This window comes from Dama dama, chromosome 17, assembly GCF_033118175.1.
Source record: "Dama dama isolate Ldn47 chromosome 17, ASM3311817v1, whole genome shotgun sequence".
Classification (NCBI taxonomy): Eukaryota; Metazoa; Chordata; class Mammalia; order Artiodactyla; family Cervidae; genus Dama; species Dama dama.
The window spans coordinates 54,195,192-54,209,967 of NC_083697.1; positions in this window are offsets into that span (position 1 = coordinate 54,195,192).

A 14,776-nucleotide genomic window follows, 5' to 3' on the forward strand; every position below is an offset into this window, starting at 1 on the left:
CAAAAGCATTATTTATTAGTCTTTATAGAGACAAAAATCTGCATTCAGACAAAAGTTTATGTGTTTAGCTATATTATTTGTGTTTATATGTTAAATGTTATATGTTACGTTTCTTTTTCTTGGGGATGGTCTTGATCTCTTTCTCCTGTGCAATGTCACAAACCTCCATCCAAAGTTCATCAGGCACTGGGTCTATCAGACTTAGTCCCCTAAATCTATTTCTCACTTCCACTGTGTAGTCATAAGGGATTTGATTTAGGTTATACCTGAATGGTCTAGTGGTTTTCCTTACCTTCTTCAATTTCAGTCTGAATTTGGCAATAAGGAGTTCATGATCTGAGCCACAGTCAGCTCCCGGTCTTGTTTTTGCTGACTGGATAGAGCTTCTCCATCTTTGGCTGAAAAGAATATAATCAATCTGATTTCAGTGTCTACCGTCTGGTGATGTCCATGTGTAGAGTCTTCTGTTGTGTTGTTGGAAGAAGGTGTTTGCTATGACCAGTGCATTCTCTTGGCAGAGCTCTATTAGCCTTTTCCCTGCTTCAGTCTGTACTCCAAGGCCAAATTTTCCTGTTACTCCAGGTGTTTTGACTTCCTACTTTTGCATTCCAGTCCCCTATAATATAAAGGACATCTTTTTTGGATGTTAGTTCTAGAATTTCAAGTAGGTCTTCATAAAACTGTTCAACTTCAGCTTCTTCAGCGTCACTGGTCGGGGCATAGACTTGGATTATTGTGATATTGAACGGTTTGCCTTGGAAACGAACAGAGACAATTCTGTCGTTTTTGAGATTGCATCCATGTACTGCATTTCAGACTCTTTTGTTGACTATGATGGTTACTCCAATTCTTCTAAAGGATTCCTGCCCATAGTAGTAGATATAATGGTCATCTCAGTTATTCACACATTCTAGTCCATCTAAGTTTGATGATTCCTAGAATGTCGATGTTCACTCTTGTCATCTCTTGTTTGACCGCTTCCAATTTGCCTTAATTCATGGATCTAACTTTCCAGGTCCCTATGCAATATTTTTCTTTACTGCATCGAACCTTGCTACTATCACCAGTCCCATCCACAACTAGGTGTTGTTTTTGCTTTGGCTCCATCTCTTCATTCTTTCTGGAGTTATTTCTCCACTGATCTCCAGTAGCATATTGGGCACCTACCGACCTGGGGAGTTCATCTTTCAGTGTCCTATCTTTTTGCCTTTTCATACTGTTCATGGGCTTCTCAAGGCAAGAATACTGAGGTAGTTTGCCATTCCCTTCTCCAGTGGACCACATTTTGTCAGAAATGTCCACCATGACCCATCCATTTTGGGTGGCTCTACATGGCATGGCTCATAGTTTTGTTCAGCTAAACAAGGATGTGGTCCATGTGATCAGATTGGCTCGTTGTCTGTGATTGTGGTTTCAGTCTGTTTGCTCTCTGATGCCCTCTCTCAGTGTCTACCATCTTACTTGGTTTTCTTGTAGCTTGGACGTGGGGTATCTCTTCATGGCTGCTCCAGCAAAGAGCAGCTGCTGCTCCTTACCATCACCAAGAAAAAGAAATGCAAAAAAGCAAAATGGCTGCCTGAGTAGGCCTTACAAATAGCTGTGGAAAGAAGAGAAGCCAAAAGCAAAGGAGAAAAGGAAAAATATTTGATTCAGAGTTTGAATGCATTTCCATTTGAATGCAGAGTTTCAAAAATAGCAAGGAGAGATAAGAAAGCCTTCCTCAGTGATCAATGCAAAGAAATAGAGGAAAACAATAGAATGGGAAAAACTAGAGATCTCTTCAAGAAAATTAGAGATAACAAAGGAACATTTTATGCAAAGATGGGCTCAATAAAGGACAGAAATGGTAGGGACCTAAAAAAAAGCAGGAGATATTAAGAAGTGGAAAAAATACACAGAAGTACTCTACAAAAAAGATTTCATGACACAGATAAACAGATGGTATGATCATTCACCTAGAGCCAGACATCCTGGAATGTGAAGTCAAGTGGGCCTTAGAAAGTATCACTACCAGCAAAGCTAGTGGAGGTGATGGAATTCCAGTTGAGCTATTTCAAATCCTGAAAGATGATGCTGTGAAAGTGCTGCACTCAATATGCCAGCACATTTGGAAAACTCAGCAGTGGCCACAGGACTGGAAATGGTGAGTTTTCATTCCAACCCTAAAGAAAGGCAATGTCAAAGAATGATCAAATACCACACAGTTGCACTCATCTCACGTGCTAGTAAAATAACACTTAAAATTCTCCAAGCCAGGCATCAGCAATGCGTGAACTATGAACTTCCAGATGTTCAAGCTGGTTTTACAAAAGGCAGAGGAACAGAGATCAAATTTCCAATGCCCTCTTCATCACTGAAAAAGCAAGAGTTTCAGAAAAAATATCTATTTCTTTTTTATTGACTATGCCAGAGCCTTTGACTGTGTGGATCACAATAAACTGTGGAAAATTCTGAAAGAGATGGGCATACCAGACCACCTGACCTGTCTCTTAAGAAATCTGTATGCATGTCTGGAAGCAACAGTTAGAACTAGACATGGAACAAGATAATGGTTCCAAATAGGAAAAGGAGTACTTCAAGGCTGTATATTGTCACCCTGCTTGTTTAACTTATATGCAGAGTACATCATGAGAAACACTGGGCTGGAAGAAGCACAGGCTGAAATCAAGATTGCTGGGAGAAATATCAATAACCTCGGATATGCAGATGATACCACCCTTATGGAAGAAAGTGAAGAAGAACTAAAGAGCCTCTTGATGAAAAAGAAAGAGGAGAGTTAAAAATTTGGCTTAAAGCTCAACGTTCAGAAAACTAAGATCATGGCATCTGGTCCCATCACCTCATGGGAAATAGATGGGGAAGCAGTGGCTGACTTTATTTTTCTGGGCTCCAAAATCACTTCAGATGGTGATTGCAGCCATGAAATTAAAAGAGGCTTACTCCTTGGAAGGAAAGTTATAACCAGCCTAGACAACACATTAAAAAGCAGAGACATTACTTTGCTAACAAAGGTCCATCTAGTCAAGGCTGTGGTTTTTCCATTGGTCATTTATGGATGTGAGAGTTAGAATATAAAGAAATCTGAGTGCAGAAGAATTGATGCTTTTGAACTGTGGTGTTGGAGAAGACTCTTGAGAGTTTCTTGGACTGCAAGGAGATCCAACCCGTCCATCCTAAAGGAGATCAGTCCTGAGTGTTCATTGGAAGGACTGATGTTGAAGCTGAAACTCCAATACTTTGGCCACCTGATGCGAAGAGCTGACTCATTGGAAAAGGCCCTGATGTTGGGAAAGATTGAAGGTGGGAGGAGAAGGGGACGACAGAGGATGAGAATCTTGGATGGCATCATTGACCCAGTGGACATGGGTTTGGATGGACTCCGGGAGCTGGTGATGGAAAGGAAGGCCTGGCATGCTGCGGTTCATGGGGTTGCAAGGAGTCAGACACGACAGAGCAACTGAACTGAAGTGGTATGTTACATGTTTAAACTGTGTGTAATAAACTAAAAATAAAACAAACAAAATAATTTTGTTCAAGAATTAGAAAAGCCATAAAATATATGCAATGAAAATAAGATAGAAACACATACATATTTTAGCCAATTAATAAAATAGATATATAAATATTAAAATTTAATAATGAACCATAGTTTGTCTGTGGTAAACATAATCAAGAATAACTTTTACAAAACAACTAAATTTAACATGAAAAGATGCATATACTTATATTGGAAAATCCTACAATTGCAAAACTATATTTTATATTATTTTATAATCATATAGCAATATAAATAATGTTTGGTATATTTTATATGCATTTAGTGCATAATATTTCTATACTTATTTCTACTATATCTGTTAAATTACATTTATATATATATTCATATTTTGTTGTATTTATTATTTTACTATATTTCATAATAAGCTAGAATTTGCTGTATTTTTCAACTTTGAAAAGATAAAATTTAATTTATACAAAATAAACATTCTTTTAGGAAATGCAAATTGATGCATTTTACTTGTCAATTCTTGCAAATGCTGAGGAGATAGTTGTTTCTTATGGACTGGTCTAAAGCAAAGCTCAGAATGAAGCATTTTTCTATTTCTCTCCTACTGCTTGCTATTTCTTGATTTCTAGTGATGTTACAGATGTGTGTTTTTTTTGTTGTTGTTGTTGGCTTTTTTTTTTTACTTAATTTTCTGTTTTCAGTGGATTTTTTTATGGAAAGTAATGCAGGGATAGATTCTTATTCCATAAGTGTATAAATATATACATGACAAGGTCATAAATGCAAGCTTTCCTAGTTTGTTGCATGAAGAATCATGTTCATTTCCTGCCTCTTTAAGTTTCTTCTCCATCCGTTCATCTGTCAAGTCTTCATGTTACAATTTGGCCATCCTCTTTCTTTAATAAGTAGCAAGCAATACCTTTGATATGCTAAAACTTTTGCTCAACTCCCTTAGTCTTTATTACACAGAGATGTACATTTTTAGAGATTTGTTGGACTAAAGGGCAGTATACATTTGAAAACAGGAAAGCTACTCTACATTCCATTTTGTAATGTACCTTCTAAGCTTTATCTCCAGCATTCATCTTGTATCACAAAACCTCAATCCATGCTTAACTATTCACCCTTATTTTTTCTCATTACACCCTTTCCCTTTGCTACACTTCCACTATTTTTTTTTCTTCTTTCCCATTGATGCCATTTTTGCTCATTTTCCTATGTCCAAAAATGTTCCCATTTTGAAGTTCTTGAACACTTCCAGGAAGATGCTCCTTCAGGAAAGCAAACACACCAACATACAAATCTCCATCTCTCATAAAACAAAAGGCCCTCTCACAAGACTGTATCTGCAAATGGCTTTGTTCAATTATCCTTTTTATATTATATTTTTGCTTCTCACTTGTGTGTTTTCCAAAAGGGACAAAAAACACAATTGACCCTTATATAGGTGATTTTAAATAACAGCTTACACACAATTGTTCTAACATAATTATTCTAAACCAAATGAAAATGGCAAATGTTTAAGTGAATAAAATTATTAATCGCACACTGGGCTTTTAAGGAACTTGAGGCTATTCCATAAGTAATATTGTCAGTTCACTGGGGACAAACTGTGGTTTTAATGCTGCCAGCATTCTCTTTCTGTGCCACAGGGAGAATGGATTTGGCTCTGCTTCAGTGGGCCACTTGTTTATGTAAATGCAAAGCTCAAATATTATTTTGAAATAATATGATAAACCAAGAGGGTATGCTCTTCATTACATTGTTTAAATTGTCTCCCAGCTCAGAGCCAGAAAGAGTGTGGTGTTTTTACTTTTGTCTCAGATGTAGCCAGCTATTAGAAAACTATAATTTGTTAACTCATTAGATTTCTCTTTTGACTTTAGCTGATAGAGGCTCAGAAATAAACTTCAAACAAAAATACAGCATCTTTCCTAACTTTTTGTCTCTTACTTAAGGATCTCCTTAGCTTTTTTATAGCAATTATTATTATTTTTTTAATTGTTCAGTGTATTGCTTTCTGATGAGGAATACTTTTACATACTATGATAAGTAAGGGCTTCTAGGTGGCACTAGTGATAAAGAACCACCTGCCAATGCAGGAGACATTAGAGATGCAGGTTCAGTCCTTGAGTTGGGAAGATCCCCTGGAGGAGGGCATGGCAACCCACTTCAGTATTCTTGCCTGCAGAATCCCATGGACAGAAGAACCTGGTGGGCTACAGTACATAGGGTCTCAAAGAGTGGGACTCAACTGGAATGACTTAGCATGCACATGTGATAAGTAAGGTAGATTTTCTTAATTATACCACTGATAATATTATTTTTTAAAATCAACTATAAGTGTTTTGTATATAGTGTAAGTATTTATTTATATTTATGTTTTATTTGAGATTCCAAGGCCACTTAGGGCAAAAACAACACCCACGTAATAATCATTAGGAATCTCCTCGCAATAATTGGCAATTATCTTGTTAGAATTTTTCTGGTTTCTGCCCTTTCTTTTAGTTACCATACCCAATTCATCAGGAAGTTCTCTGGTATCTCCTGAATACCTACTGTTTTTCCATTCTTATTTCTCTCTCCTTAGTTCATACCACTATCATATCACACCTGGATTACTTCAAAATTGTCCTAAAATCTCTCTTATACTTTATTCCCAGAAATGCATTGTCTTCAAGGTTGCCAAGAGGCTATTTAAATGTAAATCATATTATGTCATTCACTTGCTTAAAACCATGCAATTTTTTTTCATATGCTTTTGGAATCAAATTATGGCTCCCTGCCTTCATTTTCATATACATATATGGTTCAAGTACCTTTCTGTGACTATTTTTCACCATTCTTCTCCTTCCCCAAGTATTTCTACCACTCAGATCTTTTATACTTCCTTGAATACACACATTCTTTTCTACTTTAGTGATTTTCCTCTTCCGGTAAAGATCTCTCTTAGTTTCCCAATGGTTGAATCAAACCACTTATATTTCAGCTAATAGATAGCCTTTTGAGTAACTCTTCCTAAAGCTGACCACCCAATCACTGTCGATGATCTCAACTTTATTTTAATATTCCAATATAGCAGTTATCATTCTATTTATTTGTATTTGTATATTAATTCATCTATTGATCCATCTATCATATGTTCTTTCATTGGTTGAACAGTAGCTATCTAAAAATCAAGATCCATGAAAGAAGAAACATCATTTGTGTGTTCACTACTTTCTCTGTAACTTAAACTGATACCTAATGTATAGTAACAATAAATTAGTGTTAAACCAACAACTGTTAAACTAACAAACTAACGGTCTAACATTCAATTTTATCTTTATCATTCATTTCACTACTGAAATTCCAGAAAGACTGCTACTTCTGCCTCATTGTCTACAACAAAGCTTTTCACTTAGTAGATAAAAAAGATGTGGAAAATTCTTAAAGAGGTGGAAATACCAGACCACCTTACTTGCCTTCTAAAAAACCTGTATGCAGGTCAAAAAGAAACAGTTAGAACTAGACATGGAACAATGGACATTCAAAATTGGGAAAAGAGTACATCAGGGCTGTATATTGTTACCTTGCTTATTTAAAACTTATATGCGTGTACATTATGCAAAATGCCAAGCCTGCATGAATCACAAGCTGGAATCAAGATTGTTGGGAGAAATATCAGTAACCTCAGATATGCATATGACACCACCCTAATGGCAAAAAGTGAAGAGAAACTAAAGAGCCTTTTGATGAAGCTGAAAGAAGAGAGCGTAAAACGTCGCTTAAAACTCAACATTCAAAAAATGATGATCATGGCATCCAGTCCCACCACTTCATGGCAAATAGATGGGGAAACAATGGAAAGAGTGACAGACTTTATTTTCAGGGGCTCCAAAATTACTGAGGATGGTGACTGCAACCATGAAATTAAAAAGACACTTGTTCCCTGGAAGAAAAGCTATGACAAACTTAGGATATTGAAAAGCAGAGACATCACTTTGCCAACAAAGGTCTGTCTAGTCAAAGCTATGGTTTTTCCAGTAGTCATGTGAGAATTGAATCGTAAAGAAGGCTGAGCACTGAAGAACTGATGCTTTTGAACTGTGGTGCTTGAGAAGACTCTTGAGAGTCCCTTGAACTCCAAGGTGATCAAACAAGTCAATCTTAAAGGAAACCAACCCTATATATTCATTGGAGGGACTGATGCTGAAGCTGAAACTCCAACACTTTGGCTACCTGACACGAACAGCCAACTCATTAGAAAAGACACCGATGCTGGGAAAGATTGAGTGCAGGAGAAGGGGTAGACAGAGGATGAGATGGTTGCTTGGCCTCACCAACTTGATGGACGTGAGTTTAAGCAAACTCTGGGAGATAGTGAACTACAGGGAAGCCTGGCATGCTGCGATCTATGGAGTTGCAAAGAGTTGCGCACTACTGAGCAATTGAACAGCAACAATCTAAGGATCCAGTGCAAACTTCATATGGTTTTGAGATATTTCTCCATTTGAGTAACCACACTATTCTGTAGATCTTTCTCTTTAGACCTGTGGGATACTACCAAATTTTTCTATTCCAGACAGTGTTGCATAAACATCTTCAACCTTAACTCCTACATACCTGTGAGTGAAGCTCATACACTCTTACCAGGTATTATATTGGCTGTATGCTTTACATTAAATATCTAAAAATATGCAAACTTTTTCTTATAGGTACCATATGATTTTTTCTGGAAAACAGATTTGTTTTGTCAAATTCTCAGATGTATGGTGACCCACAATATTTAGGTACTTAAAGATTGAATTGGTAAGTCATAACTTCTCTGAATTTTTCAGTATTATTATATATTGACAATATTCCAAATTGAGTAAACTTACTTATATTCTAGCAAAGGACATCTCTTTATAATGTTATTATCCATTTCTTTTTTGGTTTTTCATATCTGATTAAAAATTGGTATCTAATTTTTTTTGTTGTTATTTTTCTCTGTTTATTGTAAGATTAAATCTTCATGAGATATTTCAATATATACATATATGTTAAATATATATATATTAGATAAATATATAATGTATTTATCAAAACATACAAAAATTAACTTTTCATCCTGTAGTAACTTTTCATCAATTGTCCCAACATGCCATCTTTTTCTGAATCTATATCCTTTGCAGTGTTCTCCTACTGTGCATGGGAAGCAATCCCCACCAGTGAATTCAGTCATGAGTTGGTTAACTGAGTAATAAAAATAATGATGCTCCCAGTTCTAAGTTTAGATATAAGGGGACCCAGTGTATTCTGCTTACCTGTTTATACTTCTACCATTCTCATTGGAAAGACACCCAGGCTGGTCTTCAGGTCAGAAGAAGAGGATGAATGCCACGTGGAGCAGAAGTGCCCCAGACAGCTACTCTGTCCAAGCCAGGCTTGAGTGAAGCCTCCAGCCTAGCCACACATGTATGAGCCAAATGCCCAGAGAAGCCTGAGGGAGCCCAAACAAGATGTGCAAATCCACACCCTCCTGACTCATGGAACATAGTAATAAATGTTTGTTTAAGCCACTGGTATTTGATGTGATTTGTTAGTCAACAATAGCTAAAGCTTACATATCTATATCAGCAAAAGTGTTTTGTCCTGGGGAAAAAAAGTCAATTTTAATGGTTCAGTGAGATATTCATTTATATAATAACATGTTGTAAATAAATTATACATTGTGTTTTTCTTCTGAGCAAACCCAGGAGTTGTTAATTTGCTCTTAGGTATATTAGGTTTAGTGCCATGCCATGCTAAGTTAGTTGCTCAGTCATGTCCAACTCTGTGACCGTAGCCTTCCCAGCTTCTCTAAGCAAGAATCGCTAGGCAAGAATCCTGGAGTGGGTTGTTATGACCTACTACAAGGGATCTTCCCTACCCTGGAATTGAATCCGCGTCTCTTAAAGTTTCTGCATTAGCAGGCATGTTCTTTACCACTAGCACCACCTAGGAAACTCAAAATGATTAGTAGTCATAATCTAATATATAAATAATATATTAAAGCAAATGTATATTCACATGATTAATAAGTATAAGTTGAGGCCCTGGAATGTCAACTTTCAAACAGTGATAAAGTATTGACTGGAGCTTTCAAACACACAGATGCACACACATACACACAGACTTGGTTTCATAAAAGAAGCCAGGTGGTGAATCAAAATCGATTTAATCCTTAAAAACTTTCATGGTGTGAATAAAAACAAACTTAATTTTTTTTCACACCTGCATTTTTGTGATGTGACATTAACATGTGTAAAACTCAACGAATTAAAAGAAAACAATATTGAAAGAAGCCAACCTTTGAAATAAATCCCCATGATTTCATCTGTTCAAGCAGATTCCTTTCTCTTTGCTTTAACTATATTATCCACAATTTATTTTTTGTGTGCTTTCAGCTTTTTAAATTAATCAAATAATAACTTGATAGTATCCAAGTCTAGTTTAACCAATAAGATTAATATAACCGATTCTCTTTGGCACATGTACAACACAATAATAGTAATAGTGCTTATTAAATAAATATGTTAGAATTTCACCATCTGGAATTTCAACATGATGAAAATGACTAACCAAATCCCTTTCATCCTTTACACAAGTTTACAGTAATAGCATTATATATTAATATTTTTATAACTTAAGATTTCTTTGAAATTTTAGATAAATAATTGAGAGAATCTGCACTACTTGTCACAATTTTTAAATATTTAAGATAAGTCAAAGAAAAGAAAAAGAAACTTCTGGAAATATGGAAATTTAACTCAGATTTAGGTAATCACAGGAAAAAAGCTGACTTCATTCTTGTCAAAATCCACTTATTCAAGAATGTCTGAATTACATATGTTAACATATGTAAGAATATATATTGTATATCTTATAAATATTCTACATAGAATAGAACCTTTAAAGATAAAGCTTTAGATGTTGCATTTTTTGGTATAAATATGTATGTGAAGAAAAGAACACATTCAGTCACAAAAATTAATTATATTTACTATTCAAATGTAAGTCAATATTCTGTGTTAAAGAATAGTGAATTTGGAAACCATGTGTTAGCTAAGTGCATTTTTAAGTGCAATAAATTCACAATGTTTAATAGGAAGACATTAAAATAATAATACTTTAATATGACTGAAGCCTGGCTTGGAGAATTTTGAGTAAAGTAATGCTCAAAATTCTCCAAGCCAGGTGTCAGCAGTATGTGAACTGTGAACTTCCAGATGTTCAGGCTGGTTTTTGGAAAGGTAGAGGAACCAGAGATCAAATTGCCAACATCTGCTGGATCATCGAAAAAGCAAGAAAGTTCCAGAAAAACATCTACTTTTGCTTTATTGACTATACCAAAGCCTTCCACTGTGTGGGTCACAATAAACTGTGGAAAATTCTGAAAGAGATGGGAATACCAGACCACCTGACCTTCCCTTTAAGACACCTATATACAGGTCAGGAAGCAGCAGTTAGAACTGGACATGGAACAACAGACTGTTCCAAATAGAAAAATGAGTACATCATGGTTGTATATTGTCACCCTGCTTACTTAACTTACATGCAGAGTACATCATGGGAAATGCTGGGCTGGAAGAAGCACAAGTAGGAATCAAGATTACTGGGAGAAATATCAATAACCTCAGATATGCAGATGACACCACTTTTATGGCAGAAAGTGAAGAACTAAAGAGCCTCTTGATGAAAGTGAAAGAGGAGAGTGAAAAAGTTGGCTTAAAGCTCAATATTCAGAAAACTAAGATCATGGCATCCAGTCCCATCACTTCATGGCAAATAGATGGGAAAACATAGGAAACAATGGCTGACTTTATTTTTCTGGGCTCCAAAATCACTGCAGATGGTGATTGCAGTGATGAAATTAAGACGTTTACTCCTTGGAAGGAAAGTTATGACCAACCTAGACAACATATTAAAAAGCAGAGACATCACTTTGTCAACAAAGGTCCATGTAGTCAAGGCTATGGTTTCCAGTAGTCATGTATGGATGTGAGAGTTGGACTACAAAGAAAGCTGAGTGCCGAAGATTTGATGCTTTTGAACTGTGGTGTTGGAGAAGACTCTTGAGAGTCCCTTGGACAGCAGAGAGATCCAACCAGTCCATCCTAAAGATCAGTCCTGGGTGTTCACTGGAAGGACTGATATTGAAGCTGAAACTCCTATACTTGGCCACCTGATGTGAAGAGCTGACTAATTTGAAAAGACTCTGATGCTGGGAAAGATTGAGGGCAGGAGGAGAAGGGGACGACAGAGGAAGAGATGGGTGGATGGCATCACCAACTCAATGGACATGGGTTTGTGTGGACTCCAGGAGTTGGTGATGGACAGGGAGGCCTGGAGTGCTGTGGTTCATGCAGTCGCAAGGAGTCTGACATGACTGAGTGACTGAACTGAACTGAAAAAAAAAATAGACATCTTAACATGTAACCTGAAGTGTGAGTATGAACATTTGTTTTTCCTCATTTTCTTCCAAATATTCAAGTGTATATAAGTAATGGAGTGGAAGTAACTAAACATATGTTATCTATTTATTCTTCATACTTTAAAAATCCTCAATTCCTTCTTTTCTGCTTCTAATATCATTAAAATTGCTTTTTCATAGCTTAGGTCTGACCTTCCATACTTCTAAAGTATTCACATTGTTCATGTCATAATTACAATAAAACAACATAAATCATCTTGTCAGATTTTTGTATAAATAGATAATGGCATGTGCTACTTCTTTTTGTTGTTGTTGTTAACTGTATCTCTTGTAATCCAAAAAATAGTTTTGCAAATTGGAAATTTATTGTTGGTTTGTTTTGTTTGAACAGGGAATATAATAGAATTTAATAAATATTCTAATTAGTTGTTTAGTTAATAAAATGAACTGAATTGATGCAAATCATGATTTCTAAATCTTATACCTAGCAATATAATATGCAAATACATAAGCAACTTTGAAAATAGCTAAGATGTAATTATTTAAATCTATGTGACAAACGTGTCATTTTTTTCAGTAATCAAATATTTATTTTAGTAATTACAGATTTAATGAAATATCAATAAATTAGTAAAGAACCAAATGCAGGATATATGATTTAAAGTCTAGGTACTTTACAAAATTACAGATTGTGAACTGACCATTCAGGGCATACATTTTGTCTCTTACCTTCTGAGTGAGAAAGCAACTGAGACAGGGAAATAGATTGTTGTTTAATCCCAAAGTTGTATCCTACTCTTTTGTGACCCAGTGGACTGCAGTCTGCCAGGCTCCTCTGTCCTTGGGATTTCCCGGGCAAGAACACCGGATAAAGTTGCCGCTTCCATCTGCAGGGGATCTTCCTGACTCAGGGATAAAACCTATGTCTCCTGCGCTGGCAGGTGGATTCTTTACCACTGAGCTAACTGGGAAACAGAATAGGTATCTGCAACAATCCTGTTTGTATTCTCTTCAGTCCACTGAAATCTGTAAATTCCTTTCCCATATCACAGCAGTTCTCATCCACTTACTTGCCTTCTAAATCCTCACCTTGATCGTGATGTACCATCCAGGAAACCTATCAAAAAATGCCATCTATGCCTAAGGTGGATGCTTAAAGAAATAAAGAGTAGATAAACATTAACTAGGTATTGTTCTCTACCTTTGCAGTAGGGATCTGATAACAGACCAGTTATCATGACTAGAAAACACTACATTAACTTCCTGATAAATTACAATATATTTATGCTTCTAGTTAGTATCGTAAAGACATATGCTAATGTTAATCATCTATTCTCTCAACAAACATCTTCTTTACTGTCGGTTCTGAAAAAAAGCATACTGATTGATTTTTCCTCTTTTGTGTGCTAATTATTTAATATAAAAGGGTATTCAAATTTTAGCGGGACTATATTTTGAATGCATTATATTTTTGAGATAAGATAAAATTTGGATTATAAAAACTTACTACAGTATTTAATAAGAAGAAGTTAGTTTGCTTTCTTGAAAATTTGTGCTCACGTGTGCTCAGTCGCTCAGTAGTGTCCAATGCTTTGTGACCCCATGGACTATAGCCTGCCCAGTTCCTCTGCCCATGGGATTTTCCAAGCAAGAATACTGGATCTGGTTGCCATTTCCTACTCCAGGGGATTTTCATGACTCATGGATTAAACCTGTGTCTCCTGCACTGGTAGGTGGATTCTTGACCACTGCGCCACCTGGGTGTGCTCGGCCACTCAGTCGTGTCTGACTCATTGTGGCCCCGCAGACCACAGCCCGCCCAACTCCTCTGCCAAGGAAGCAGAAGTAGCTGTTTGTCTGTAACTCCTTTGCTTTCTCCATGATCCAAGGAATGTCAGCAATGTGATCCCTGGTTCCTCTGCCTCTTCAAACCTCAGCCTGTATATCTGGAACTTCTTGGTGCATGTACTGCTGAAGCTTAGCTTGAAGGATTCTTGCCAGCAGCATGTGAAATGAGCACAATTGAATGGTAGTTTGAACATTCCTTGGCATTGCTCTTCTTTGGGATTAGAATGAAAACTGACCTTTTCCAGTCCTTTGGCAACTCTTGAGTTTTCCAAATTTGTTGACATATTGAGTGCAGCATTTAATAGCTCTTTGTCTACATGCAAGCTTAGTCATAACCAACTCTTTGCAACACTATGGAGTATAGCCCACCAGGCTCCTCTATCCATGGATTCTCTAGGCAAGCATACTGGAGTGGGTTGCCATTTCCTCCTCCAGGAAATCTTCCCTACTGAAGGACTGAACCTTCATCTCCTGCCTCTCCTGTGTTTGCAGGCAGATTCTTTACAGCTGAGCCACCTATTTAATTGTCTACTAAAGTCAAATAAAATGGAAAAATATCCCACCATGATGTATAATAATAAAAATCACAATTAGAACACATAGTTTATAAATTATTTTAAAAGTGTTTTATTAAAACATAAAAGGAAATATTTTAAAAACAAAAATTTCCCCTGATAAAATTTTCATAGTTTGTCTGTGCCTCAGCTATAGAAAATAAAGATGAGAACTAATGGTTTTCTTATTGTTTATGTTTTCCACAATGGACTGGTTCAAAATTGGGAAAGGAGTATATCAAGGTTGCATATTGTCACTCTGCTTATTTAACTTATATGCCAAGAACATAAAGCATCTGGGCTGGATGAAGAATGAGCTGGAATCAAGACTGCTGGGAGAAATACCAATAACCTCTGATAGGCAGACGACACCACCCTTATGGGAGAAATCAAAGAGGGATTAAAGAGCTTCTTTGATGAAGGTGAAAG